The sequence below is a fragment of the Podarcis cretensis genome (assembly GCF_951804945.1).
Source record: "Podarcis cretensis genome assembly, chromosome: 4".
NCBI lineage: Eukaryota > Metazoa > Chordata > Lepidosauria > Squamata > Lacertidae > Podarcis > Podarcis cretensis.
The window spans coordinates 79,151,219-79,178,118 of NC_137173.1; the positions used below are offsets into that span (position 1 = coordinate 79,151,219).

A 26,900-nucleotide genomic window follows, 5' to 3' on the forward strand; every position below is an offset into this window, starting at 1 on the left:
ACAAACCTCAGCCCATTGTCGTACAGTCAGCTCTGGATGGCAGTCAGAAAGCCTGCAAGCTTTTAAAGAGGATGCGATCCCCAGCACCACAATAACTAAACATGCGAATGGACAGAATTAAAGTATTGCATGAGAGCAGTGCTGAGGGGTGGGGGGAGCCAGCAACACTCCTCCCCTATTCCGCATCTTGTGCAAATGGAACAACACACATCTATAGTCTGCCATCCTGTTTAAACAGCTGTCACACACACACACACACACACACAGAGAGAGAGAGAGAGAGAGAGAGAGAGAGTTCTTTTCCACTTACAGTGGTACCTCAGGTTAAGTACTTAATTCGTTCCGGAGGTCCGTTCTTAACCTGAAACTGTTCTTAAACTGAAGCACCACTTTAGCTAATGGGGCCTCCCGCTGCTGCCACGCCGCCGGAGCATGATTTCTGTTCTCATCCTGAAGCAAAGCTCTTAACCTGAGGTACTATTTCTGGGTTAGCGGAGTCTGTAACCTGAAGCGTACGTAACCCGAGGTACCACTGTATTTGGCTATCCAGTTAGGAAATGAAGTTACTCAGAAAAAAAAAGTGACAATGAAAGATTAATTATAACAGAAACCATGCAGTAAGAATGGGAGAGTTGTGTGGCACTGCTGGAATTTGATATGAAAGAAGACTTATCAGAGGTTTTTTCACAGACTGACTTTTCCTTTCCAAGGTTTCCTTTTAAGATCAGAGTCAATGCCTCTTCAAAGGAAGATCGCAAACAAATCAGAGCTCTCCACGAGACTCATCATAGACTATTTCCCCCTTTATCAGTTCAAACACTCTCATACCAGACAATGCCAATGCTAGGAGAATAATGAGGGGGTGGGGGTGGGGGTCATGCGTTTGATTCACATCTTACACATAAATTGTAGGCTTCAGAACAGGTGGTATCATGTTACCTAAATGAGTCTGATGGCAGCCATCTTGGCTCTTAGCTGGATTCAATCCAACACAGATTTCTACAGCATGAGCTCAAAAGCCCAGATTCACATTTTCAAAGGACAATTGAATTGCAATTCATTGTTGTGGAAATAAGCCCTTCCTATTCCTATCAGCCTTCAGCTGGCTAAGTCCTCATTTCACCCATTTGCTCCAAAGCAAGAGGGCATTTGGGTTGTCATTTCTGAGTTTCATGTCAAGGGCCACCACCAAAGGGGCTTTGGGCGATGATTCCATGCATGAACCACAGGCTTTGCATTACTGTCTTCTGCCTAATAGCTCTTTCCAGTACATCAAAGGCTACACACTAAGTTCTCCTAACCTATCAGATAGTAATGTGTGTCGTTGAAAGGAGCATATAATTCATATACAGTCAGAATGCAAGGCAGATGTATTTAATATACGTTAGCGATGCTGTTTTGTTTTACTTATTTACTTGTTTTTATCCTGTATTTTATTCTGTGAAACACCCTGAGTTATTATGATGAAAGGTAGTATATAAACCCAATTAACAACAACAACAACAACAACAATCAGTAGGCTATAATTAACCACCAGCCTTGTATCCAGTGTTGCTCAAGAATTCTAAGAAACCAACAAATCAGAGCAGTTTTGAAAGCTTTAGTTAAAATCAATGTGTTCTTGAGAGGTTTGGTCCATCATCTTGATTCAAAATGGCGCCAGATCATACGCAAGCATAGGTGAAAACCTGCACCTTGATCTCAGGAACCATTGTGCAGAATTTGCTTAAAGTCAGGGCAGTTTGGAAAAGTTCAAACTGGCTGCCAATTGTATCCAAACATACATGAAAGCCTGCTCCTTGATCTCAGGAGTTATCATGCCAAATTTGGTAACAATAACTTAAGAGGTGTCCAAATGCATCGCGAACAAACAAAAACTTTCCAAAATCTATGCTACAGCATTGGAAGGCCGCCAAAAACTCATGTTTATTGGCCTAGACAGATATAGTGCCATGAAAAAGTGACAGGAGCCATGAACAGAACGTTTGTGTAGGATTGCTGGAAATTTGGTTCTGTATAATGAGGCTAAACATTGTGATGGCCTGGGACTCGAGCTCAGACACGGAACCAAAGGAGACTCAGTCTGCACTGGATCCTTTGCCTCAGGCATCATCTGAACCAAGTCTGGGGCTTGATCCTAAAGAGTCTCAGTCTGCACAGGTTCCCCTGCAACAAGCACCAGCTGGGCCGAGTCAGGGGCCTGAGCCTGCCCTGGCTCCAGATGTGGGGAGTACCTCATTGCCTTCAGCTGGGCCATCACTTACAGCTACTCCACTACCGGTTTGGTCAGGGGAGGCTGAGGCGGCCCCTGGGTCTAGTAACTCACCGACGTCTCCCAAGCTGCAGAGACTAAGGTCTGAGAGAAGGAGAGACCTGAGTACTCGAAGGAGGAGTGCTCACCTTTGGGCGAAACAGGGAGGTGAGTCGCCGGGGGATCAGGACCGGCCGCTACCCCAACAAAGATAAAAAGCTGTCGGACCCTGCCCCAGGTTGCGGGAGCAACATTGCTCTATGCTAGATCCTGCCTGAGATCCTGTACCTGTCCTTGCCTGGTTTCCTGCCTCATGTCCTGCCTTGGCCCTGTCAGACTGACTCCTAGAGGAGCCTTCGGATTCTGGACCAGTCCTGGACTGCATTTAATGGGTTACCCACAGGCCCAGCACAAACATAAACAAATATCAATTCAATGAACATTTACAAAAATGGAATCTTAGGAGAAAAACAAAGTAAAATGGACGCAATGTACAACAGAGCATGGTGTTTATGCACTCAGCCTTAAATGGGTTCCACTGATATTCCCTCACTGGGGACTGTGAATCTGAGTGTGTATGAGGGCAGAGAATTGTCTGAATCTCCAATAGAATTCTCAGCAGCCTCACCAAACAACAATTCGAAGGGTACTTTGCGCTAAAAGCCATGGCTGTGGAACTAGTATTAAACCAATGCACATTTGTAGGGTGGATAGACCCCATGGGAATGTGAAGGAAACAAAAACAAAAAGATTTCTTTGTGCATTTTTTCTTGGTAATGTGTGCACACTGCCCTGCTTTTTTTTTGCGGGGGGGGGGGGGGGGAGCTGATCTTCAGAAAAGGAAAGTTCCTTAGCGGATGAGTCTCAGGGGACACAGTGGCAAGCGATCAAGAATGTCACTGCTTCAAAAGCCACCATGACACAGTCTTAAACCAACGCCAGGCTGCTTAAAGAGAAGTCAAACAGCCCTTCTGTTTCAGTGACATGTCCGAAATTGCATTCTTTATCTACTGGATAATCAAACAAACTTAATTATACTGTCCCCTTCTAACTCATTTGCTTTCCAGTCCTGGGTGGGAAGTACATGGGCTGGATATTAAACGTGGGAAGAGCTCTGCTGAATGTGCAGGGCGGGTTGGGGAAGAAAGATGTTTCTAGCTATAGTGCTGAAATACAATCTCCCAAACAGTATACAGCAGCCTCACATTTTGGAGGTCACGCGCCAAAATCTAGTGCATCATTCTGCTAGCAGCTACTTCCTGTCAGCAGCTGATAACACACCCATTGATTTTATTTCCTCGGTAATAATACTTTACTTATAGGAGGATGCTAATTTTTGCAGAACACAGCTCTTCAGAGTCCCACTAGTAGGAAAGTGCTGATTAGCTGTTTGCAGTTTTGCTAGGACACATTTAGAAGCAGGTGCATTTCTAATATTGATGAATACAGATCGATGATTTCCCCCTGCTTTACTTTTCAGCTTCTTTCCTTGCAGCTAGAGAGGGGAAACACACCAAAAGGGGTCCAGCTTTCACACCACCTGTCTTTCGTTCAATTACTTCTGAGCTTAAATACTCTCTCTCTCTCTCTCTCTCTCTCTCTCTCTCCCTCTCTCTCTCTCTCTCTCTCTCTCTCTCTATATATATATATATATATATATTCTTTTGAATTGAAAAGGAGAGCATAATAGAAACCAGGGCTTTGGGCAGGAATCTACGAGCATCCAGCCAGGACTATGTGAAGCAATTAAGAAGAAAAAGAAGATGAAAAAGACTGAATCCAATTTAGACATTTGGTATTCATGTAGCTTGGATAGTTGGTTAGAGCATGGTGCTGATAACGCCAAGGTTGCAGGTTCGACAGCTGCATATTCATTCCTGCACTGCAGGGGGTTGGACTAGATGATTCTCAGGGTTCCTTCCAACTCTACAATACTTTGATTCTAAGGGCACTTAATGCACGAAGGAGCTAGTGAGAATATGCAGGCTAATCCCATCCCACGGATGCCAATGCACGCTCCGGTTATGCTTCTCTGGGTGATACATCCCAAGCATATGTGCACATGCAGCTGGATGTACAAGCATAGGAATTCCTCCACAGGGATGGTACCTTGATCAATCAGGGTTCCCATTCGTGTGGAGGGAGACCCTTGTGTGTGCTTTGGGCCTCCTTCAAACTGAAGCTGAACACACATTGGCTGGGAGGAATGTCTAGCAGATGGGATGCTCCCTCCCCCCTTAATTCTCACTGGCTCCTTCATGGATGGGTATGAACCACCTGCACAGAGCTTGAGTAACAACAGTGAATCCCTATTCACTTAGAGAGCAGGGCTTGCAGTGTGACCTCCAGGCTAGTCTGAAGACCAGGGCAAAAATCAGCACCTTGGTCAGCTCCTAGGACCTCCACAATGCCCATGACATGACATTACCCTGCGGCATTTTGGAAGCTGATGCTCACTGCAAGGTGAAAACTGAGATGGCGAGAACCACTTGCAAGCGATTTTGATGTGAGCCAAGGAGAGACCATACGACAAGATATGGTTTTTTTTTATAATTATTAATTGCTACCTAAAGGTCATTGGTGCGCAACAAGGGGATTGTGGAGAGTAATAAGAGCAAAATAAAGCGATCTTTTCAAGGCATCTGTTCCACCTCCCCTCCACTCCTCAATTTTATCAAGCTTTAAGCTGTTGTAATCCTCTGAGGTCCTCATTTGCAGTGCATGAAACCAGGTCATGTGTGTGTGTTTGTGGAAGATGAAAGAACGTTTACTGTCCGCTCATGGTGAGCAAATCGAAATATGGTGACCTTGTTGCCTTATTGATCCATGTGATGCAGGAGGCCAAAGCAAGTTTAAGAGGTTTAATGTGCTCAGAATAACATTTTCCCAGCTGCCTACCTGATCAATGGGAATGAGCCACTTCTTGAACAGTTTAGTTCAGAAAGGTAATGTGGAATCATAGACTTACATTTTAGCAGGTGTCTCTGGCAGTTTCTCAAGTTATAAATCCTCTTTGAAGCATCCCTCTTTGCTGAAGCATTTGACCTAACCTCAGAGCCCCCGAGCCCAAGTGAAACAAAACCTTTAAGCACATGACTTGGATGAAGGCATTGAGGGGGACGCTTACAAAATTTGCAGATGATACCAAATTGGGAGGGTTAGCTATTGCTTCAAATGACAAAAATCAGGATTCCAGATGACCTTAACATCTTGGAGAACTGGGCCCAAAGTAACAAAATGAATTTCAATAGGGACAAATGTCAGATTCTGCACTTAGGCAGGAAGAACTCGCTGCACAAATGTAAGATGGGGGACATCTGGCTTGCCAGTAAAAGGATCTAGGGGTCTTAGTAGACCACAAGCTTAACATGAGTCAACAGTGTGATGAAGCACCCAAAAAGTGAATGCTCTTCTAGGCTGCATCAACAAAAGTTTAGTGTCCGGATCAAGGGAAGTCATAGTACCACTCTATTCTGCCTTGGCCAGGCCCCACCTGGAATGCTGTGTCCACTTCTGGGTGCTTAACTTTCACAGCATTGTGCATTATACTGCCCTGTTTTGTTTTTCAAATTTGATTTTTTTAAAAAAAATAATTTTATTGTTTATTTAACATAATTGTTACAAAATATTGCAAACACATACATACATATATATTTCAAATAAGCACATATATATGAAAAAGGAACAAAAGAGAAAAGAAAAAAGAAGAAAAAGTAAAGAGAAAAAAAGAAGAAAAGTTGGAAGAAATTCTTCCAAGTTTATTCTACAAATATCTCAATATGAAAATAATAATAAAATTTCATTGGTTGACTTTGATCACTTACATTGCACTTCCTATATACATTTTAAGCAAGATTGTATCTGTTATTCCATATTTTTCCCATACAATCTCACACAAATATTCTAATCAATAAGTTTTCTAACTGTCTCATAAATCTATTCTAAACACAACCAATAAAGGTAAAAGGTAAAGGTACCCCTGCCCGTACGGGCCAGTCTTGACAGACTCTGGGGTTGTGCGCCCATCTCACTTAAGAGGCCAGGGGCCAGCGCTGTCCGGAGACACTTCCGGGTCACGTGGCCAGCGTGACATCGCTGCTCTGGCGAGCCAGAGCCGCACACGGAAACGCCATTTACCTTCCCGCTGGTAAGCGGTCCCTATTTATCTACTTGCACCCGGAGGTGCTTTCGAACTGCTAGGTTGGCAGGCGCTGGGACCGAGCAGCGGGAGCGCACCCCGCCGCAGGGATTCGAACCGCCGACCTTTCGATCGGCAAGCCCTAGGCGCTGAGGCTTTAACCCACAGCGCCATACCTTGCATTTAATCCTTGTCTACATAAATAATCATTTAAGCATTTCCATTGTTTTTCAAATTTGAACTTACAAAGCATTCATTATAAGCAAAGTTAATTCCTGCAAGAAAGAGTTGCTTTTTTCTCAGTCACAATGGATCTAAATATTATGCATCTTCCAAGCGTGGGACTTCGGGTGTAGTTATGAGAGCTACGAATGTTGTGACAACACATTGAGCTTCCTTTGGAACGAAGGGTAGCATTTACTGCTCTTTTGGTTTGTTTATTTGTTTGTTTTTAAATGTAGCATAAGGACTAACTGAACTGCAGAAGTTTCTAGAGTTGGTAATCAACGAGAAGCTGCACATTCAAGGTTAAAGGTAAAGGTAAAGGGACACCTGACTGTTAGGTCCAGTCGTGGACGACTCTGGGGTTGTGACGCTCATCTCGCTTTATTGGCCGAGGGAACTGGCATAGAGCTTCCGGGTCATGTGGCCAGCATGACTAAGCTGCTTCTGGCGAAACCAGAGCAGCGCACAGAAACGCCGTTTACCTTCCCACCGGAGCGGCACCTATTTATCTACTTGCATTTCATGCTTTTGAACTGCTAGGTTGGCAGGAGCAGGGGCTGAGCAACGGGAGCTCACCCTGTCGTGGGGATTCGAACCACCGACCTTCTGATCGGCAAGCCCTAGGCTCTGTGGTTTAACCCACGGAGCCACCCAAGTCCCATATTCAAGGTTACAATATGCTAAATTTTTGTACAGCTGGCTGGGAGCAGCACATGATGTAGGTGGCGGTGGCAGGTGCCTGACCAGGTTGCCACCAAATTTTGCCTAGTGTGAAAATCCAAGGTGAATTTGGAAGCTTACGGACTGGTGTTGAGTCTCATTTCGATATGGGCAACAGAACAGTGTCTGCCACCACACCAAGGGCAGCAAGCTATCTTAGGGGCTCCAGGGTAAGCTGTGTGCTACACACAGCTCGGCTCGTCAATAGCTCACTACTACTGCTGTGGGTTAAACCACAGAGCCTAGGACTTGCCGATCAGAAGGTCGGCGGTTTGAATCCCTGCAACGGGGTGAGCTCCCGTTGCTTGGTCCCTGCTCCTGCCAACATAGCAGTTCGAAAGCACATCAAAGTGCAAGTACCACTCCGGTGGGAAGGTAAACAGCGTTTCTGTGCGCTGGTCTGGTTCGCCAGAAGCAGCTTAGTCATGCTGGCCACATGACCCGGAAGCTGTACGCTGGCTCCCTCGGCCAATAAAGTGAGATGAGTGCCGCAACCCCAGAGTTGGTCACGACTGGACCTAACGGTCAGGGGTACCTTTACTTTTACCTTTACCTTTACTGCCTGTCCGCCAGTAACTGCTGCCTAAGGTAGAAGTAGAGACATCACCTTGCCAACAAAGGTCTGTATAGTTAAAGCTATGGTTTTCCCAGTAGTGATGTATGGAAGTGAGAGCTGGACCATAAAGAAGGCTGATCGCCGAAGAATTGATGCTTTTGAATTATGGTGCTGGAGGAGACTCTTGAGAGTCCCATGGACTGCAAGAAGATCAAACCTCTCCATTCTGAAGGAAATCAGCCCTGAGTGCTCACTGGAAGGACAGATTGTGAAGCTGAGGCTCCAGTACTTTGGCCACCTCATGAGAAGAGAAGACTCCCTGGAGAAGACCCTGATGTTGGGAAAGATGGAGGGCACAAGGAGAAGGGGGCGACAGAGGACGAGATGGTTGGATAGTGTTTTCGAGGTTACCAGCATGAGTCTGACCAAGCTGCAGGGGGCAGTGGAGGACAGGAGTGCCTGGCGTTCTCTGGTCCATGGGGTCACGAAGAGTCGGACACGACTAAACGACTAAACAACAACAACAAAGGTAGCTACCTGATTCTGCCTAATGGTAAGGCTGGCACTGGAATTAGTAAGAAACCTAAGTGAAGCAAGCAGATAACTCATTGATAACTCTGAAATTAGTTTTTGGAAGAGTGGAGGCATTCCGTATGTCTGTATCTGGAAAGTTCAAGTAAGATGTAAGGCATGAGGAAAATATATCAGGAAGTGGCAGGGATGCACTCAATGAACATGACCCTCCCATGTTGATGCACATAGTTGCCACATTTTGTTATTATCATTTATTAGATTTCTTGCCTCTGGTGTCATTTGCTCTATCAGCAACACTGTGAAGCCCAGAACTGCTAAAGAAAACCTCCATGCAGTTAGCCAAGTTGGTAAGACAAGAGTCAAAAGTTCTATATTTTGAGATGAATACAAATCAGAGGCCCCTGCTTAGGAGAAATGGCTTCAGGAACTGCAAGGGAACCCCAAAGAGTTTAATAACTATATCATGGGAGATCCACACATCTCTAGCTGGCACTGAAAAACGGAGTGATCTTTGGAATGGCTCAGACTGCCCAGGAGTCTGTGAACCAGGTGCTACGTGGACAGAAAGATCTGGCTGGTTTTAACAGCTACTGGCTTTGATAATTGCTACAACCAGCCAAGAAGTCTATTCCCAGCAGTGATATGTGCAATTCAGCTGTGACTTCTTTGAGGCCTGAGCAGTGCTGAGGAAAATAGGCAAGCGAAGATAGCGGTGCTGTTGAGGAAACTTGAACAAGGCTCTCCTATGTGGCTTCAGGCATTTGTTTGTTTGTTTGTTTGTTTACCACCAAGCAGCATATAAAGCTGTATGAAATGTATTTACTGACTGTCAGAAGTCAGTAGCTGTTACAGCCAGCCAGAGGCTTCCACACATTCTGGGCCTAGTTGACAGACTCCTGCACGAATCAGCCCACAAGACAAGGATTAGTTGACATGAAAGTTAGGAATCTTCTCTTTGAAGAGGAGCCCTGATGGTGCAAGGTTCTTGATCATGGAGAGGATCCTAACCAAGTCCAACTGAATGCATACCCTCCAACATTTCTCCAATGAAAATAGGGACATCCTATTCAACAACAACAACAACAACTTTATTATCCATACCCCTCCCACCAGACTGGATTGCCCCAGCCACTATGGGCAGCTTCCAACATATATAAAAACATAATAAAACATTAACATTTTTTAAAACTTCCCTGCATTCAGATGTCTTCTAAAGGTTGTATGGTTTCTTATCTCCTTGGTTTGGGGGCTGCACAACTCCATACCCTCCAACATTTCTCTGATGAAAATAGGGACGTCCTAAGGAAAAGGACGCAGGTGGCACTGTGGGTTAAACCACAGAGCCTAGGACTTGCCGATCAGAAGGTTGGCGGTTCGAATCCCCACGACAGGGTGAGCTCCCGTTGCTTGGTCCCTGCTCCTGCCAACCTAGCAGTTCAAAAGCACATCAAAGTGCAAGTAGATAAATAGGTACCACTCTGGCAGGAAGGTAAATGGCATTTCCGTGCATTGCTCTGGTTCTCCAGAAGCGGCTTAGTCATGCTGGCCACATGACCTGGAAGCTGTACGCTGGCTCCCTCGGCCAATAAAGCGAGATGAGCGCCGCAACTCCAGAGTTGAACAGATGAGTTTTAAGCAGGCACCTAAATATGCTAGGGCGCGGGTGGTGCTGTGGGTTAAACCACAGAGCCTAGGACTTGCCGATCAGAAGGTCGGCGGTTCGAATCCCCACGACAGGGTGAGCTCCCATTGCTCGGTCCCTGCTCCTGCCAACCTAGCAGTTCAAAAGCACCTCAAAGTGCAAGTAGATAAATAGGTACCACTCCAGCGGGAAGGTAAAAGGTGTTTCCGTGCACTGCTCTGGTTCGCCAGAAGCGGCTTAGTCATGCTGTATGCCGGCTCCCTCGGCCAATAAAGCGAGATGAGTGCCGCAACTCCAGAGTCGGCCATGACTGGACCTAATGGTCAGGGGTCCCTTTACATTTACCTTTAAGGAAAAGCAGGACATTTTGCGATCAAATCAGAAAGCAGGACAGCCTCTGTAAATCCGGGACTGTCCCTAGAAGATAGGGACACTTGGAGGGTCTGGGAATGCAGCTAGAATCCTCCATCAGATCTCCACACTCAACGCATGAAGGTTAGGAGAGGAGGAAGGGCTTTAGCCCAACTGAGTTCAATATGTCTTACTTCCCTTTGCTATTTTTGTCTATTCAGAAGTATGCTACAGTAAGCTGGACAGGACCCATTCCCTGTTTTTGCAGACATTGGTATATTTCCCAGTTGCTGCCAGTACTGAACTCTAGAACCTAATGACTATTAATTTAATCCAAATTCGCATTTAATATTCTGTAAAAAAAATGGTGTTCTACTTCAACAGTGAACTGATTATAGTCCTTTCACTAGAAAAGTACAAAGAAAGCCCTAATTAAACTACAGTTCAGTAATCGCTCTTCCATCTGAACTGTCTTAGTGTTCTAATTATGCAATAGTCACACTAGAACGATCAGTATAGATTTGTGGCCGAGGTGTAAAAAAGTTGGGGAAAAACCCCATTAAGTCTGGGCCAAGGAGCACGATTTGTTTAAAGGGAAGGGTTGTGGTTTGTAGGCTTTCCTTCAACCATTTGAGATGTGTTGTTATGTAGAGATAGAGCTTCTCCATTGTGTTCACGTGATAACATTTACTGACAACTGATCTAGAAATGCTGTTTTTAATTAAGCTTGTGACAAATATGGCCATCATTTGGCCATAACTTAAGGCAACTGTATTGAATGGAAGAACCTGGTTCTTGTGAATTATTGCTTTTCTTTATTCAGAAGACAGATGCCCCACCACTTATAGGCTTGACACAGGTTGCACGATCATAAATGCAAAACCAAACAGAAAGTAAACACACACACACACACACCAAAACAAAAAACAAAAAAACAAGAATACACTTGCTTTAGAACCTTTTCTATTTTAGAAGAGGCATTTTCTTTCTTTCTCTTTAACTTCCATCAGTCTGTTTAATTTGCACCAGCTCACTCTGCCCCATCCAGCTTGCATGGGGATGGGAGATTGCAAACAACAACCCTGGCATGTGAAAAATTCTGCAATGAAGGAAAGTTGGTAGAAAGCCTGGGAGAGGATTACTTTTGTGGAGTGAAAGGGTGTGTTTACTAATTCTTTTTATATGTTCCTGGTATCAGAAACAAATTCCTGCAGGGTTACACCCTGTCACAAATAGATATGCAGAACAAAAGACTGTAGCCAATGTTGGTTCTACTCAAAGTAGACCCATTGAAGTTAATGAATTGAGGAACACCCAGAGAACTGTTAGTTGCCCCCTTGCAACAGAAATCTAACTGGTCTCAGGAGGCTTCTGTTACTGGTCCCATGTTGCATAATATTCTTCCAGCAGAGATTCAGAGGGCACCATCACTTTTGACTTCTTATGAAGCTCTTTGAAGCTTTTTTTTTTTTTTTTTTTTTGGCAGAACAGTCATTTTAAGGATGGTTTTCTACAGTTTTTAATGATGTCTTATGTACACCACCCTGATACTACAGTATGGTGAATGAGTAAGTATGTATAACTTAGGTTCATTAATTTCAGTGGGGCAACTTTGAGCAGAACTTAGTTGGCTACAACTATGGCAAGGGTGGCGGAGAGTTATGAGGGAAAGTATTTTCGTGGAGATCAGCAGGATAAGGATGAGCAAAACCAGGATCAGTATTTTGGTTGTGGGAGGAAAGAGAAACAGTGTTATTGAGATGTCGACAGTATGCTTCCAGGAGAGATGGAGATAATGCTTAATTTCTGATTTGCATAACTCAAAACTCATGCAATTAACCACCTAATGAGGTCACAGCCATAACCGTGCTCTTGCACACTAAAATGTCCCATATAAATTCATAATAACATGAATAATCTATAATAATGTACTCCATATCTGGGAGTCTTATCTCTCTAGTCACCTTTTCTTTTCTTTTTTTGGGTGGTGATGGTGGAAGTGTAGGTGTGGAAAATATTATTGGAAGCTCAACCAGAGTGCAAGGAATTGCATCAAGTAATACCACCACTTATGCAGCTGTCAGTATATTCGTGACAGTGCTAGTCATGATACCAATCCTACTCCCAACTATAGGCAAGGTAAAGGTAAATAATCCCTGGATGGTTAAGTCTAGTCAAAGGCGACTATGGGGTTGTGGCTCTCATCTCGCTTTCAGGCCGAGAGAGCCGGCGTTTGTCCAAAGACAGCTTTCAGGGTCATGTGGCCAGGAGGACTAAACCACTTCTGGCGCAACAGAACACCGTGACAGAAGCCAGAGCACACAGCAACACTGCTTACCTTCCCTATTTATCTACTTGCACTGGTGTGCTTTCAAACTGCTAGGTTGCCAGAAGCTGGGACAGAGCAACGGGAGCTCACTGTCACACGGATTTGAACCGCCGACCTTCTGATTGGCAAGCCCAAGAGGCTCAGAGGTTTAGATCACGGTGCCACCTGCTCCCATGCTCCCAACTATATCCCAGGCTTATTTTCATATATTGTAGCCAACAACACACATCACAAAGAAATACGGGGGGCAAAGACTTCCACACCTAATGGACTGGAAGCAATAACCTTGAGCATACAGCTCAAGTTGTCCTTTCCCTTCTGGGTAAGTATAATTGGTTTAATTGAGACTGAAATGAAAATGTATGTGTATTAATGTAGGTTTGAAATTGAAAATGAAATGGCTAAATGTGTATTGGGGTTTCTTCCCAGACATTTTCTAAGAGCACACTGAACTCTTGCTGAGTTGATAATTAACTGACTATTGTTCTCTGGTAGCTTACATGTGCGTGTTGTAACCTTAGATCATGTGATGAATGTATTGGGTTGCAAATCTCCATTTTGAAAGGGAGTTGCTTTTAGTGTTTGTCTCCCAAACTTCATGGTGTGAGAATGGAAATGAAGCTCTCCTGAAGGAAGAGTAAACAGCCTAAGGTCAGTGGAGACTGGAATACAGACTGTGGAGAGAGAGAGACTTCTGCTTCTAAGTATATTTGGATTATTTCATATTTTGTTAGATGCTGAGCCTGTGATGGATAGTGCAATATATTAAATGGGTATTTTTGATGTTTTGATTCTGTTTTGAAGAAATTCTGCCAGTAAAAAGTTTAAATAATGTTTTCATGGATCTGGACAATGTTTCATTTACACAGGAGTCCATTCATATGCTTCCAATTGCTTCAAACTGCACAATATTTTATATCTGCAACAGTTCACTAGTAACCCTTACAATAAATAATGTGTAGAAAATGTTGCAACTCTTCTAGCCTCAAAAGGTGTCTTTCTTTCCTGGGTCCTTCTGTTCAGTGGATTACCCACGTGTTTTGCAGCAGCTATCTGTGGTGTACCACAGCAGTACTGATGACTTGGGGGAGATAAAGAGAGGCACTTCTGAACATGCTGTTCATATTTAACTTGCTTCCTTCTGAGATCTTTCTAATGTTCATCTCAATTTTGAAAACATGCTGTATTCTTTTTCTCTGGGTCGGCAATTGCACATGCTGCTTGTTGTCTGGCCCAAGAGACCCTAAAGCTGAGATGGGTGTGTGTATGTGTGTTTTAAAAAAAATCCCCTTAAATACAGCACAGTTCACCTGGTACAAGCAACAGACTGCTCAATTGCGAAATGGTTCTAACTGCTATATGTTGCTGTCAGATCAAAGCGAAAGGGGCGAAGGGAGAGGGAAATGAGAGCCTGAAGAAAATTACAGCTGCAAGACAAGCAAATTCAGTCAGATTGTTATAAATTATGGAAAGGTATATGCTGTGCAAGTATGACGCTTCAGACCTTCCTGTGGCACAGTATGTATTTGAAACTAAATGAAAACACTCATTAACTTGCGAAGCAAATCAATCAGTTCCCACTTCTGCTTTGACTACAAAAGGAAGGCTCAAAACATTTTCTTTCTTATCTGAACGAGATGATGCAGAGCTGGAGTTGAGAAGCATGGCTGCAGTCCACAAGAAAATGCTCTTGTACAGCATTCCTGGAATGCATCGTGCAATAGGTTTCGCTTCAATATCTTGAGACAAAGAGTAAACAGGTGATTTTATTAATTAGAAGTTACAACAACAAATAGTTTTCTGCTGGAGCACCATCTTCATCGTACCATTCTCTGAGGATCATTTCTAAACCTCCATCCACACATTTTATTTATTTACTTAATTTGTAAGGAGGCGATCCTAGTCCTGGCTATAGCCTGGTGGCACTGAATGAAGTGCTGGGGTCACCGTTGTATCCACTGACATGCAGAGTGGCTGAGATAGAAAGTAGATGCAAGCAGATGACTGCACCAGCCTGGATTAGGCCTGATGTCATTACCTGATGTCATAAAGGCCAGCTCTGGATCCTGGGCCAATGTACTCCCTTCCCACCATTGTGACGCCTCTGCCCCCACTTTTGATGGGTGGGAGGGAAAGGTCTGTATCAATGGAGTGATGCTGGAGCACACTGGCACCTACAGGGCAGCCTGAAACCAGTCGTTCTCCCAACCTTCATGCCCCAACATGTCTTCTCTAGCTTCATGATCCGTGGATGACTCATTTTTGTAGTACATGTGGGAGCAGCCAGTGACTCCTTCAGCTTGCTCCTAGCTCAGTCTTGATAGGACCCTCTTGATTTGCCCCACACCTCTGGTTTGTAATGTGAAGTGAGGAAAGTAGCAGTGTTATGTACTGAAGTTTTCACCCTGGGCCAGCAGGGGGATACTGTAGATAGTTTTCACTCGGGTCCACATATGCAAATAAGGGATTGAAAGTGACGTTCAGTGATTGGATAGTTACAGAAAGTGGTTACTGTTGCGTTGTAGTGGAGCTCTATATAAGCAGGCTGACTGAACCCTTCAGTTCAGTTCTGTTCTGGCCTGTGAATAAACAAGAACTGTTTGAAGAATCGCTGTGTTGTCTGAGGTGTTCACCCACAACTTAACAGCAGTGGTCAGGTTTTTATGAATGATCCAGCCTTGCTAATGCAGTCTTTTTCATAGCAGATTAATTTCAGATAGACAGATATTCGCATGCATGAAACTGCCAATATTAAAGGCCATGTCTGATGAAACTGATGATGCAAAAAACGTAGTATTTGGAGGATATTAGGGGTGCATTATAAAGCTGGTGCTTTATATGTTCCTGTTAACACTTGTTACCTCTTTGTCCTTTGACTCTGGGAAATGTTGCACTAGTTTTCCTGCTTCAATGCTAGTGCTTCCGTCCTGTTTTCTAATGTTCCTTTCACTCTGCAGCATCTGCCATATTTCTGGGTTTTTGACCTGCATACTGGCATGTTGTGCTAAATTTCATTCACACCTGTTGTCACAGTGAACACTAAACATGCACTATGTCCCTTTAGTTTTCAGGAAGTGACCTTTACATCATGCGGAAACTCAAATATAGCATGGAAATTAACAGTTAGGGAAACATAAGTGTCAGGGACTCAGCGGGAGCGCAGGGAGGAGAAGAGATGGAGAGCGAGGGGGAGCAATCCGAGGGCAGCGTAGGAGAATATGACAGCAGCCCGAGAGATTCCATGAGCCTCTCCAGCGAATCGGAAGATTCACAGAAGGGGGCGCCGATGGGCAGGGCAAGGGGCGAGCCAAGGGGGACACCCCAGAAGCAAGGGGCCAGCGGGGACTCCCAGAGCAGCAGTTGGAAATCAGGACCAGCTTCCCCACCAGAGCGCAGTGGGGGGGAGGAGTTCCAGGTGTCAGAGCCCACATATGCACCACCAGCGAGAGAAGATGAGTCAGGGTTGACCACGCCTCCATCGCAGAGCGAGTTAACGGTCAAGAGGAAAGTTGCAGGCTGGGCGCGCGCGCCAAGTTCAAAGGTACAGGCGAGCGGCACAGAAGGTAGCCCGGATAGGGAACCAGGTCCTAAAGCCCGCCGGAAGGAGGGGCAAGAATCGTCAGGGTCAGCGTCAGAGGAGTCCAGGAAAGATGAGACCCTAGCGGGCAGGAGGGCCCAGAGGAGAAAGGAACTTAGGAAGAGGTGGAGCAAGGCAAGGGTCTTAAACTGGTGTGGAAGGGGAGGAGACTCAGACGGGACTTCGCCGGTCTAAGGTCGGGACGTAGAGCTGCACGCTGCGGCTTTAAAATGGAAACTGAATCTCAATAAAGACTTTTGTACATAACTACAGCCTAGCGTTGGTCCTCTGTGAGCTGGGACCTGGAGGCAGCTCTGACAATAAGGGAAAGGGGGTAATCTGTTGTGTGAACACAACCTTTGTCAGCGGCGGACCTAGTATGAAACTAATGAAGCTTAAATTTCAGGGCCCCTAATCCCGGAGGGCCCCCAGAAGTGACTTTATTCATGCATGTATATAACATTTGCCTAATTTTCACCCCCTCCCCACCAAATAACTCAAAAACTATAAGGCATAGGAAGTTTTCATTGAAACCAGTGACTTTGACATGTGAAATAATCCAGGACAGAAAATTAATGCAAAATCTGAGATGTAGTAGTTAATTTTTAAAAATACAGTGGTGCCCCGCAAGACGAATGCCTTGCTAGACGAAAAACGCGCAAGACGAAAGGGTTTTTCGTTTCTTGAGTTGCTTCGCAAGACGAATTTCCCTATGGGCTTGCTTTGCAAGAAGAAAACGTCTTGCGGGTTTGCTTCCTTTTTCTTAAAGCCGTTAATGCCCGGGGAATCCGTGCTCCGCAAGATGAAAAAATCGCAAGACGAAGCAACTCGCAGAACGAATTAATTTCGTCTTGCAAGGCACCACTGTAAATAAATTGTGGTGATCTGTTGTGGAACAACAATCCCACTGAAGACAATAACAGTGGTTACCCATACCTTGCTGCTGATTGTGGAGAGGCCCCCAAAACTGTGCCCCCAAAATGTAGGTCTGCCCCTGGCCTTGGTTAATGCTTATCATATGGTTACTCAGTGCTTAGCTCCTTTAATTCCTTCTTCTGTTGCAGAAGTTGTTTCCCCTCCTTTTGTAAGAGATGGTAATGGAGTTGCAATAAATAAAGCAAGACACTCATTAAATTAAGAAACAAATCAATCAGTTCTAAACTCTGCTTTGACTATGTATAATAAAAGAAACAACATATTTTCACTGGTTAAGAGATAGTTCCTATTCCCCATTTCCTACACCCTACGCTCACCAGCTTTTGAAAATGAATTCTGGATACTTTATAGAAACAGAAATCCTATCATAAAGCAACAGTTGATTATAATAATATAACTGGCCCATTGTTCCAGCAGACACATTGCCTGCTTTGGCGACAGACAATGATAGAGGAAATTGCTTCTTTTTACCTGTTGTGCAAATGGAATACTAAATATATGAACTCTGGAAGTGAGTTTAATTGGCATACCTTAGGAATAACAATAGCCAGTTGAATACCAGCAGTTGTTTCTGCCTGATGCATCATTGTTACTATTTGCAAAACTTTCTGTACCACCAACCTTTAGATAAATAATAATAATGGCAGTGAATAGCATAAAACCAACGCTAAAATCGCATTCATAAAACAAGTAACAAAATATATAGCATATCAGCGGATCAGTTTAATACATCCAACATAGCTGGAGCATCTCTTAGGGACAGCCTGGGTGAACAGATGAGTTTTAAGCAGGCACCTAAATATGCTAGGGCGCGGGTGGTGCTGTGGGTTAAACCACAGAGCCTAGGACTTGCCGATCAGAAGGTCGGCGGTTCGAATCCCCACGACAGGGTGAGCTCCCGTTGCTCGGTCCCTGCTCCTGCCAACCTAGCAGTTCAAAAGCACCTCAAAGTGCAAGTAGATAAATAGGTACCACTCCGGCGGGAAGGTAAAAGGTGTTTCCGTGCACTGCTCTGGTTCGCCAGAAGCGGCTTAGTCATGCTGGTCACATGACCCGGAAGCTGTATGCCGGCTCCCTCGGCCAATAAAGCGAGATGAGTGCCGCAACCCCAGAGTCGGCCATGACTGGACCTAATGGTCAGGGGTCCCTTTACGTTTAAATATGCTAGTACAACAAATGGAACCTGATGTTCCTTGGGACCCGGTGGCACCATAATAAGGCCCCTGGTCTTTGTGGATGTATGACCAACCTCAGAAGCATAGACTCATAGAATTGTAGAGATGGAAGGGACCACGAGGGTCATAAGGTCCAACCCCTGCAATGCAGGAATTTTTTTTTTTTTTTTTTTGCCCAACGTGGGACTCAAACCCATGGCCCTGAGATCAAGAGTCTCCTGCTCTACCGACTGAGCTATCCCAGTTCGAGCAGGTCTGCTCAAAGTACAGGTGGGTCAATATGGCACTACTTAAGAGTGTCTCTACCAAGGATCAAAGTACAGTGGTACCTCGGGTTACATACACTTCAGGTTACATACGCTTCAGGTTACATACGCTTCAGGTTACACACTCCACTAACCCAGAAATAGTACCTCGGGTTAAGAACTTTGCTTCAGGATGAGAACAGAAATCATGCTCCGGCAGCGTGGCGGCAGCAGGAGGCCCCGTTAGCTAAAGTGGTGCTTCAGGTTAAGAACAGTTTCAGGTTAAGAACGGACCTCCAGAACGAATTAAGTACTTAACCCGAGGTACCATTGTAATGGGTACGTAGGTGTTGGTCTTTCATTCTAGAATTTGGTACTATCGGCATCAATGAATTATATATGTATATATTAAGTCATTATGCAAACATTAGGCAATTTATACTTAATTACTTTGAGGGGTTTTTTTTGTGGGGGGGGGGGAGTTGTTCCACTGACTGTTTACCAGTATACACTTAATGCACCCACCAATACAACTGTTTGCCTATGAGCTGGCACCAAATTTACTTCTTTCTTCTCAGCATATTTCCACCATCTTCTGCCCAGCTGTTTGCTCATTTCCCATTCTCTTCTGCCTCTATCCCCCCCTGCTTTGTGGGGGCTTTATATGGCACTTCCATATTCATTGCATATCTTGTGATCCCTTTCTTCTTCGATAGACAGGGCTTTTCCCTTTTTGTTGTGCTTTTTTTAACTTCACTGTTTGCAAATGTTAACCAATGACAAGAAACCTTCCAAAGGTTAGAGATGGTTGGTTCAATTTGGATTAGCACTCACAGAGCCCTGTGATCTTATCTGGAGCGGATCTCTAACATTTGGCTGTAAATACGCGGAGGAAGCCTGCTCTTTTGAGATTTCCAGCTAAATTTTGCAGAATCAACTGCTTCGTGATAAGCTTTATATAATCTTCTTCGCTATTAGGTGTTTATCTGAACAAAATCCAGATTGGAAACCTTTTGAGCTTTGCACATTCCCACATTTACCTTCTTCCAGCACTAATGAGCTTTTGACAACTTAAGCCACCCAGGTCTGGAATGTAAATAATTCGCTGAAGTATTATGTGTTACACATCTTTGATTTGTGAAGTCAAAATTAACTTTGCAGAGAAAGCAGCTTAGCAGCCCGCGTTGATTGCTAAGGGCATTGTCCTTTAATACTTCCCGTGTGATTCGTTTCGCTTTGCAGTAATCTCCTCCTGGATTTTTATTTTTATTTTTATTATCTTTGTTAGCCAAATTACTTTGCCATGACAGAGCTCCATTAAGGACTGGTGCACACAATGTTTTATATTTGGGGTATGCGTAATCGAGTGCAAAATGCATTTGCCCCTCATCAAATTTCAAATTTTGCATGATCGTTTTACATAGAATTAGAAAGAAGCCTTTCTCAGTCTCAACTTTCATCTGTTTCAAAAAGGATATACACCACACTGTATATAAACACCCTTCAAGAGGTGCACTTGTTTGTGTACTACTACTAATTTTATTATTTATACCCTGCCCATCTGGCTGGGTTTCCCCAGCCACTCTGGGCGGCTTACAGCATATATAAAAACATAGTAAAATATCAAGCATTAGAAACTTCCCGATACAGGGCTGCCTTCAGATGTCTTCTAAAAGTTGTGTAGTTCTTTATCTCCTTGACATCTGAAGGGAGGGTCTTCCACAGTGAGGGCGCCACTACCCTCTGCCTTCATATCTCCATACAGATGGGATGGTAAAGAGATAATTGGCTCAGCAGTCTGTATTCAAACATTTCTCTCTCTTATTACAAATATTATTACCAAATGCAAAGTAACTGGAAACTTTTACAGCCTCTGGAAATCTGTAGTCTTGTCTGTGCTAGTTCTATAGATTAACAGATAATATTGGGATTATGGAACTTGTATTGAAATCTAGTCTTAGGATCTCCTAAGCTTGAAAGGACACAATGAGCTCCCTTCCCCATCTTATCATCATCATCATCATCATCATCATCATCATCATCATCTTTCATTTATTAATCACTTTCTAAACCACCATCTCTAGGCATTTTACATATAAGATAACTAAAAACAGACAGAAACAACAGACACATTTAATCAAGATTGAAACCCTAACATGTAAACATTTGTGGCAGAACTCATTTTTTCCAGCTAGAAAAGCCAGTTGGAAAAAAAATGTATTCAATTGTTTCTGAAAATGCAGGTAAGTGGGTGCCTGTTGTTGTTATAGCACCTGGGAGCAGGTCACTGGGCACAGAAAGACTATTTTGCAAGTTTTCAGGGAAGATAAAGTCAATTCTGTGAGTATGGATTATGATGCAAAGAGAGATGGGGAAAGTGGGGAGGAAACAAAAGAAGTCACCTGTCTACTTTTGGTTTAACACAATGTGTCGGGCAAAGATAAAGATAAGAATATTGTGACCAGCTACTACCCAAGTAAATAAATAAATTTAAACACTTCAATGCAAAAATGCATTAAAATGTACATTGAGATGGCTAGTCAACAAACATGTGTTACAGACAGGGATTTATACCAAAAAACCAGACACATTCCAACCATTCAGGTTTTCCTCAGAGGTTCCTTAACAACTAAAACAATTTGTCATAGTAAATCTGGCCTCTTAGCTAGTATGCCTGAAAGTTGCGGTGAAGCAACCACTCGTGGTGATCGGATTGCAATGAAATGTTAACAATCAGGCTGATGTAAAAGGAGTAATGTTATAGATAGAATTCTTATAGTGAGAGCGCCCAGTCACATATAGTTTGGGGCACCTTCCAAAACTGTGCTTTCAAACATCAGCCGCTGGCTACACCCACATTAAATTAGGCAGCCCCTGGGATACAGGTGGTTTAGCTCTACATTAAACTGGGCAACAGTGGGCACTTAACCGCACCAGTGATGGGCCTTCCTCATGGACAAACCTGTTCCTGTACTCATTGACAGCCATCCTCACAAGAAGAGAGACCAAAGAAGATGTCACAAAGGATGCACACTTCACCACGGTTTATTTTTGTTCATCCAAAGGATTTCAGTGAGAAAGAGAGCTTTCAATTATTTAGTTTGGTGCTCTTTTGATTGCCTACTTTTGGAAAGCTTGCATGTTTGATGATGGAGGTAGAATGAGAGAGGCAGGCAGGCTCTAATAGCAGCATTTGCTCCTGCGCTGTGGTGTGTGTGTGTGTGTGTGTGTGTGTGTGTGTGTGTGCGTGTGTGTGTGTAGAAGACTTTTTCAGCTTTAAACCAAACACTGATTATAAAACCATGACAGGGATGCATTGTGTTAAACGGGTGAAACTGTCACTGTTTCTATTTCTGCTGGCAACAGAGGCTGGGTGTCTCCTCAGAAACTTGTGTTCTCCTTGTGTGTCCAGCAACTAAGCTGTTTTTGTTGGGGTGTGTGTGTTTGTGTGTGTGGAATGAGAGGATAGCATCAGTCAACAATATCTGTGGTATTTTAAGAAAAATAAGATCAGCACCTTCCTACATTATTTCTAGTCCTCCGCCCCACCATATGCATGGTCCTGCTCTTTAAAGCATCCTCAAAATAATTTGCTGCAGCCTACTGAACATGTTTTTTCCCCCCCTTTGAGAGCAGGAATGGCTTCTCATACATTAGGGCTGCAATGTTTCCTCCGTGACTAGGCTAGAATTGTCCATTTACAAACCTTTAAAGTGACTACAAAAAGCACCACTAATTAATTGGATGGCATATTTCCCCACCCATACACACCCACACACCCAGTGGTACCTCAGGATACAAACTTAATTAGTTCCAGAGGTTCGTTCTTAACCCAAAACCATTCTTAACCTGAGGTACCACTTTAGCTAATGGGGCCTCCTGCTACCGCCGTACCGCTGGCACGCGATTTCTGCTCGCATCCTGAGGTAAAGTTCTTAATCTGAGGTACTACTTCTGGGTTAGTGGAATCTGTAACCCAAAGTGTTTGTAACCCGAGGTGTTTGTAACCTGAAGTACCACTGTATATATATAATGCAATGCTACACTAAAAACTGACAGGTGCCATCCTCCAAAAAGGGCATTCATCTTCACACACAAGGAAATGCCTCTTCTAAAATGGTGGCTGCTAAAACCCATGGACTTATTACCTGAAAACAATCAAAGTGTGCACTTTTCTTTATTCACATGCAAATCTGTGTAGATTTAATAGATCAACCAGATAGCTAAAAATTAGATTTCTCTAATTTCTTTTTGGCTAAAACAAAAAATATTCCTTCCAGTAGCACCTTAAAGACCAACTAAGTTAGTTCTTGGTATGAGCTTTCGTGTGCATGCACACTTCTTCAGTCCTACTATATCTCCATCATGTCCTTTTGTGTTACTATATAGTGTTACACTATATATATTGTGTTACTATATAGTAGATAGTCCTACTATATCTCCAGCTGTCTATTGAAGAGGAAGAGGCATAGTCAATAGCAGAGAACATGCTTCCAGGTTCAATCCCCGGGTGGGCTGGGAAATTCCCATTCAATATAAGTCACGTCTGCCTGTCTGTCTATTTGCACTGAACCTGTAAGTACTATGTCATTCAGACCATAAGCTGCATTTCACGCTTTTGTTATCCATTATTTTGTTTAATAAAAATTCCTTCATTGCTCACAGCAGCTTCCCCAACCTGCTGCCCTCCAGATGTATTAATGACAACTCCCATTTTACTGAACCATTTGGCTCACGCTCTCTGATGTACTTATTTTATTTAACATACTGTACTTACAAATTGCTTGTAATCATTGATCTCTAAGCAATCTAAAGGGGGGGGGGAGACGGAATAACATTCATTGTAGACAAAATAACCAGAGTATTAAGAATGACCAAGTAAAAATTAAAATTCCTAAATGGCTTGCTGAAATAAAAACGCCTTCAACACAAGCTGAAATCCATACAGTTTCTGTGTCTGCCTCATCTCCACTGGGAAGGTTTTCTATAATGCTGAGACTCCTGTGCTGAATGCACAATTCTGCGTTTAGAGAGATTTGATTTCTGGGGATCAGGTTGGGGAAAGCTGGTTTTATCAGGTAGCATGAAACAGGCATAATTATCCAAGGTGACTTCCCTTCAGCAGAACACTTGGCCGAAATACAGTTTCACCTTGAAACACCGAAAATGATTGAGAATTAATGCACAATAATCTGCAAAGAAATAAAGCCAGATGCACAGAGGCTAAACAGTCAGGAAACCTGGCTATCACTGGGCACGGCAGGAGTCTGACAGAGGAAGAAAAATTATCCATGCCAAATGCCTGGCTCATATACATTTATTTATCACTTGATGATTTGCATCATCATTGTGTGGCTTGCATGTATGAATGCGGTAACATAGATCAAACACCCCACAGAACATTTATGTTGTCCAAAGGGCTGCTTTTCAACATAGTTGGTTAGTTTACAGAGCTGTGACTCAGAAAGTGTCAAGTAATTCACTGATGACAAATCAATATATGGAAATTCACAAGTGAACTACCTATAGGTCTCAATCCAAACACAAAAGGACATGATGGATATGAAGTTTCTCATTTTATTTATTTTTCTCATTCTAGTCAAGAGTCTTATCTAATATGGCTCCTTTATGTCCACCCAGACAAAAACAATTTTTGCAGTCTGTAAAGTGCCTCTTTTGTCAGTAATTGTTCTCTTCTCCAAGTGCATCAGCTACATTCTTTGACCCCATGAGCCTTGCAATCAAACTTATTTTCCACCAATCTTTCCATTCAGTTCCCCTTGCATTTTCCACATGCTTTCCCTCCACTATAAAAAGTTCAACTTCATTTTGTCATCTCTATGGGATCTATCCAGCCTCATATAACCAACATGCTTAAGTCTAATTAAAGCATGAAGGGGTTAAGACCATAGAGTAAGCAGTCCTGTTAGGCTTAGCTAGGTCATGCCCAAACTTTTTGTTTTCTCTTTTTCCACTATGTGAACCCAACCAGCAAGGATGTCTAAGCTGGATGCTCCAAACTTTGACCATGTGGCTTTAACAAGCCATCTTTGTGTTTCTATACAAATAATTTAGTTGAAACTAAGTTGTACTGCTTGCCTTTTCTTGCTGATGTACGAACAAGCACATGAATCTAACCTTTGAAGAGTTTGTAAGTAACTCATTTTTAATTTAATTTTAATTTACCAAACGTACGGTCTCTTTCTATGCTAAGTGGGTGAGCTTTGGAAATGACTTAGAAGGGGATATTGTAAAAGGGTCTATATTTCCACACTTTACTTTGCTACATATTTTGTGATTTTAAATCTCTGCTGGGGATCTCTCACCAAAGAGTACTTGCCCTGAACCTGGATCTAGACATCCAGGAATTCTCCTTTTATTTTTTACCCAAATTACCAAAAGCCAACAATCTCCAGACTTTTAAAGTTACTGATGATTATACTAAATGCACTGAAACAGTGTATCAATGTAAAACACATCTTATTTTCTATGTGTAGCATCTACAGTGGTAGACTGAAGTATATAGGAGGCCTACACCAAACCTTTTGCTGGGACCACTCATTTGACCAGTTTAGAAGAAGCTGGCCCCACCCACTCATTAGACAAGGTGAGCCCCTCACCTCAGACAGCAGACTGGGAGTGGTGGTATATCAGAGTTCCCAGTGTGCCTGGTGTTGCATCTGCCTGACTGCACACCAAACTGTGAGTTGCCACCATTTGCTTGCTGCTGTTGGCAATGCTGCAAAATGGATGACTGCACACCCATTTGTGCCATTGTCCGGAGTATCACCACTTCTCCTTTGCAGCAGCAGCAAAGAGATGGTGCTCCTAAAGTGCTCTCTGGAACGTTGCTCTTACACCTTGATCTGAGGAAGGGTCTTTCTCTAGAGCAAGACATTCTGGACAAGGTGCCCGCAAGAGTACATGTTTAAAGTTTTGTAGTTTTGCCACCCCTGCAAAGAGCTTGTGGCAAAGGTATTCTCCAGTGTCACCAAACATGCAATGCCTCTCCTTAGAGAGAGACATAAAGGTAAAGGTAAAGGTACCCCTGCCCGTACGGGCCAGTCTTGACAGACTCTGGGGTTGTGCACCCATCTCACTTAAGAGGCCAGGGGCCAGCGCTGTCCGGAGACACTTCCGGGTCACGTGGCCAGCGTGACATCGCTGCTCTGGCGAGCCAGAGCCGCACATGGAAACGCCGTTTACCTTCCCGCTGGTAAGCGGTCCCTATTTATCTACTTGCACCCGGGGGTGCTTTCGAACTGCTAGGTTGGCAGGCGCTGGGACCGAGCAGCGGGAGCGCACCCCGCCGCAGGGATTCGAACCGCCGACCTTTCAATCGGCAAGCCCTAGGCGTTGAGGCTTTAACCCACAGCGCCACCTGCGTCCCCAGAGAGAGACATAGTGTGGTGCAAAACAGGCCCGAATGGTTTACGACTGCAGCTGCCAGTGTTAATACTGCCTCAAAAATAAAAGACACTAAAATCTCAAAAGAGGAGGTCAGTGGAGGAGAGGGGCGAGGTAAAAGAAGGCAGCAAGGCTATTTGCCTCAGGAGACGCATGGTTTTGCACTAGTCTTAACCAGAATGCTGCTGGAAACAGAATAACTTGCCCTCTAATTTATAGTAAAACAGCTTCTTTTCTCAGTTTTTCCTCTGTTCTTTTACCACCATCAAATTTTAAAATCTAAGTTCCTTGAGGAAGGGACCTTGTTTGAGTTATCCTTTAAGCTGGGACATGCCATGTGCATTGTCAGTGCAGTATATATAAATTAATAACCACCAACCATAAATTATTATTGTAAGGCACCAAGCACTCCAGCAAGGGACTCTAGCAGCAAGACCAGGTATGTTACTGGCTGCATCACCATGGCAACTTGCAGAATCCGAGAGCTTCTGGCCTGGTCTGTATAATGCTCACTCCACTGCAGGTAGTTAGAGGGTGGAATTGCAGTGCCCAACTCAGGTCAGGTGATACAAGGGACCAATAGGATTCCACCTAGCCCTATAAAGCTCCTAACTCTGGTCTTGGCTCCTCACATTGAGCCATGTCATCAGGCATAAAGTAAGCTGCACTAAGGACTATCTGCTGTTTTCGCCAGCTTTGTTGCCACATCATTGGAACAGGAGGCACTGGGTAGTTTTCCAGTGGCATTGTCGTAGAAACAGATAATTTACTGTTACAGTAGTTCCTCAGGTTAAGAACTTAATTCGTTCCGGAG

The 26,900-nt window shown here is 43.8% G+C and overlaps 1 long non-coding RNA gene across 1 annotated transcript; it reads right to left on the reverse strand.

Annotated features, from left to right (window-relative positions):
• Positions 1-14,267: 14,267 nt before the first annotated feature.
• LOC307214470 lies at positions 14,268-26,672 on the reverse strand. Its single transcript, XR_013838127.1, has 3 exons — positions 26,466-26,672; positions 17,260-17,402; positions 14,268-14,485 (listed from the first exon to the last, which is right to left on the reverse strand). It is a non-coding gene; the product is annotated as an uncharacterized lncRNA (long non-coding RNA).
• Between the last annotated feature and the right edge of the window lie 228 nt (positions 26,673-26,900).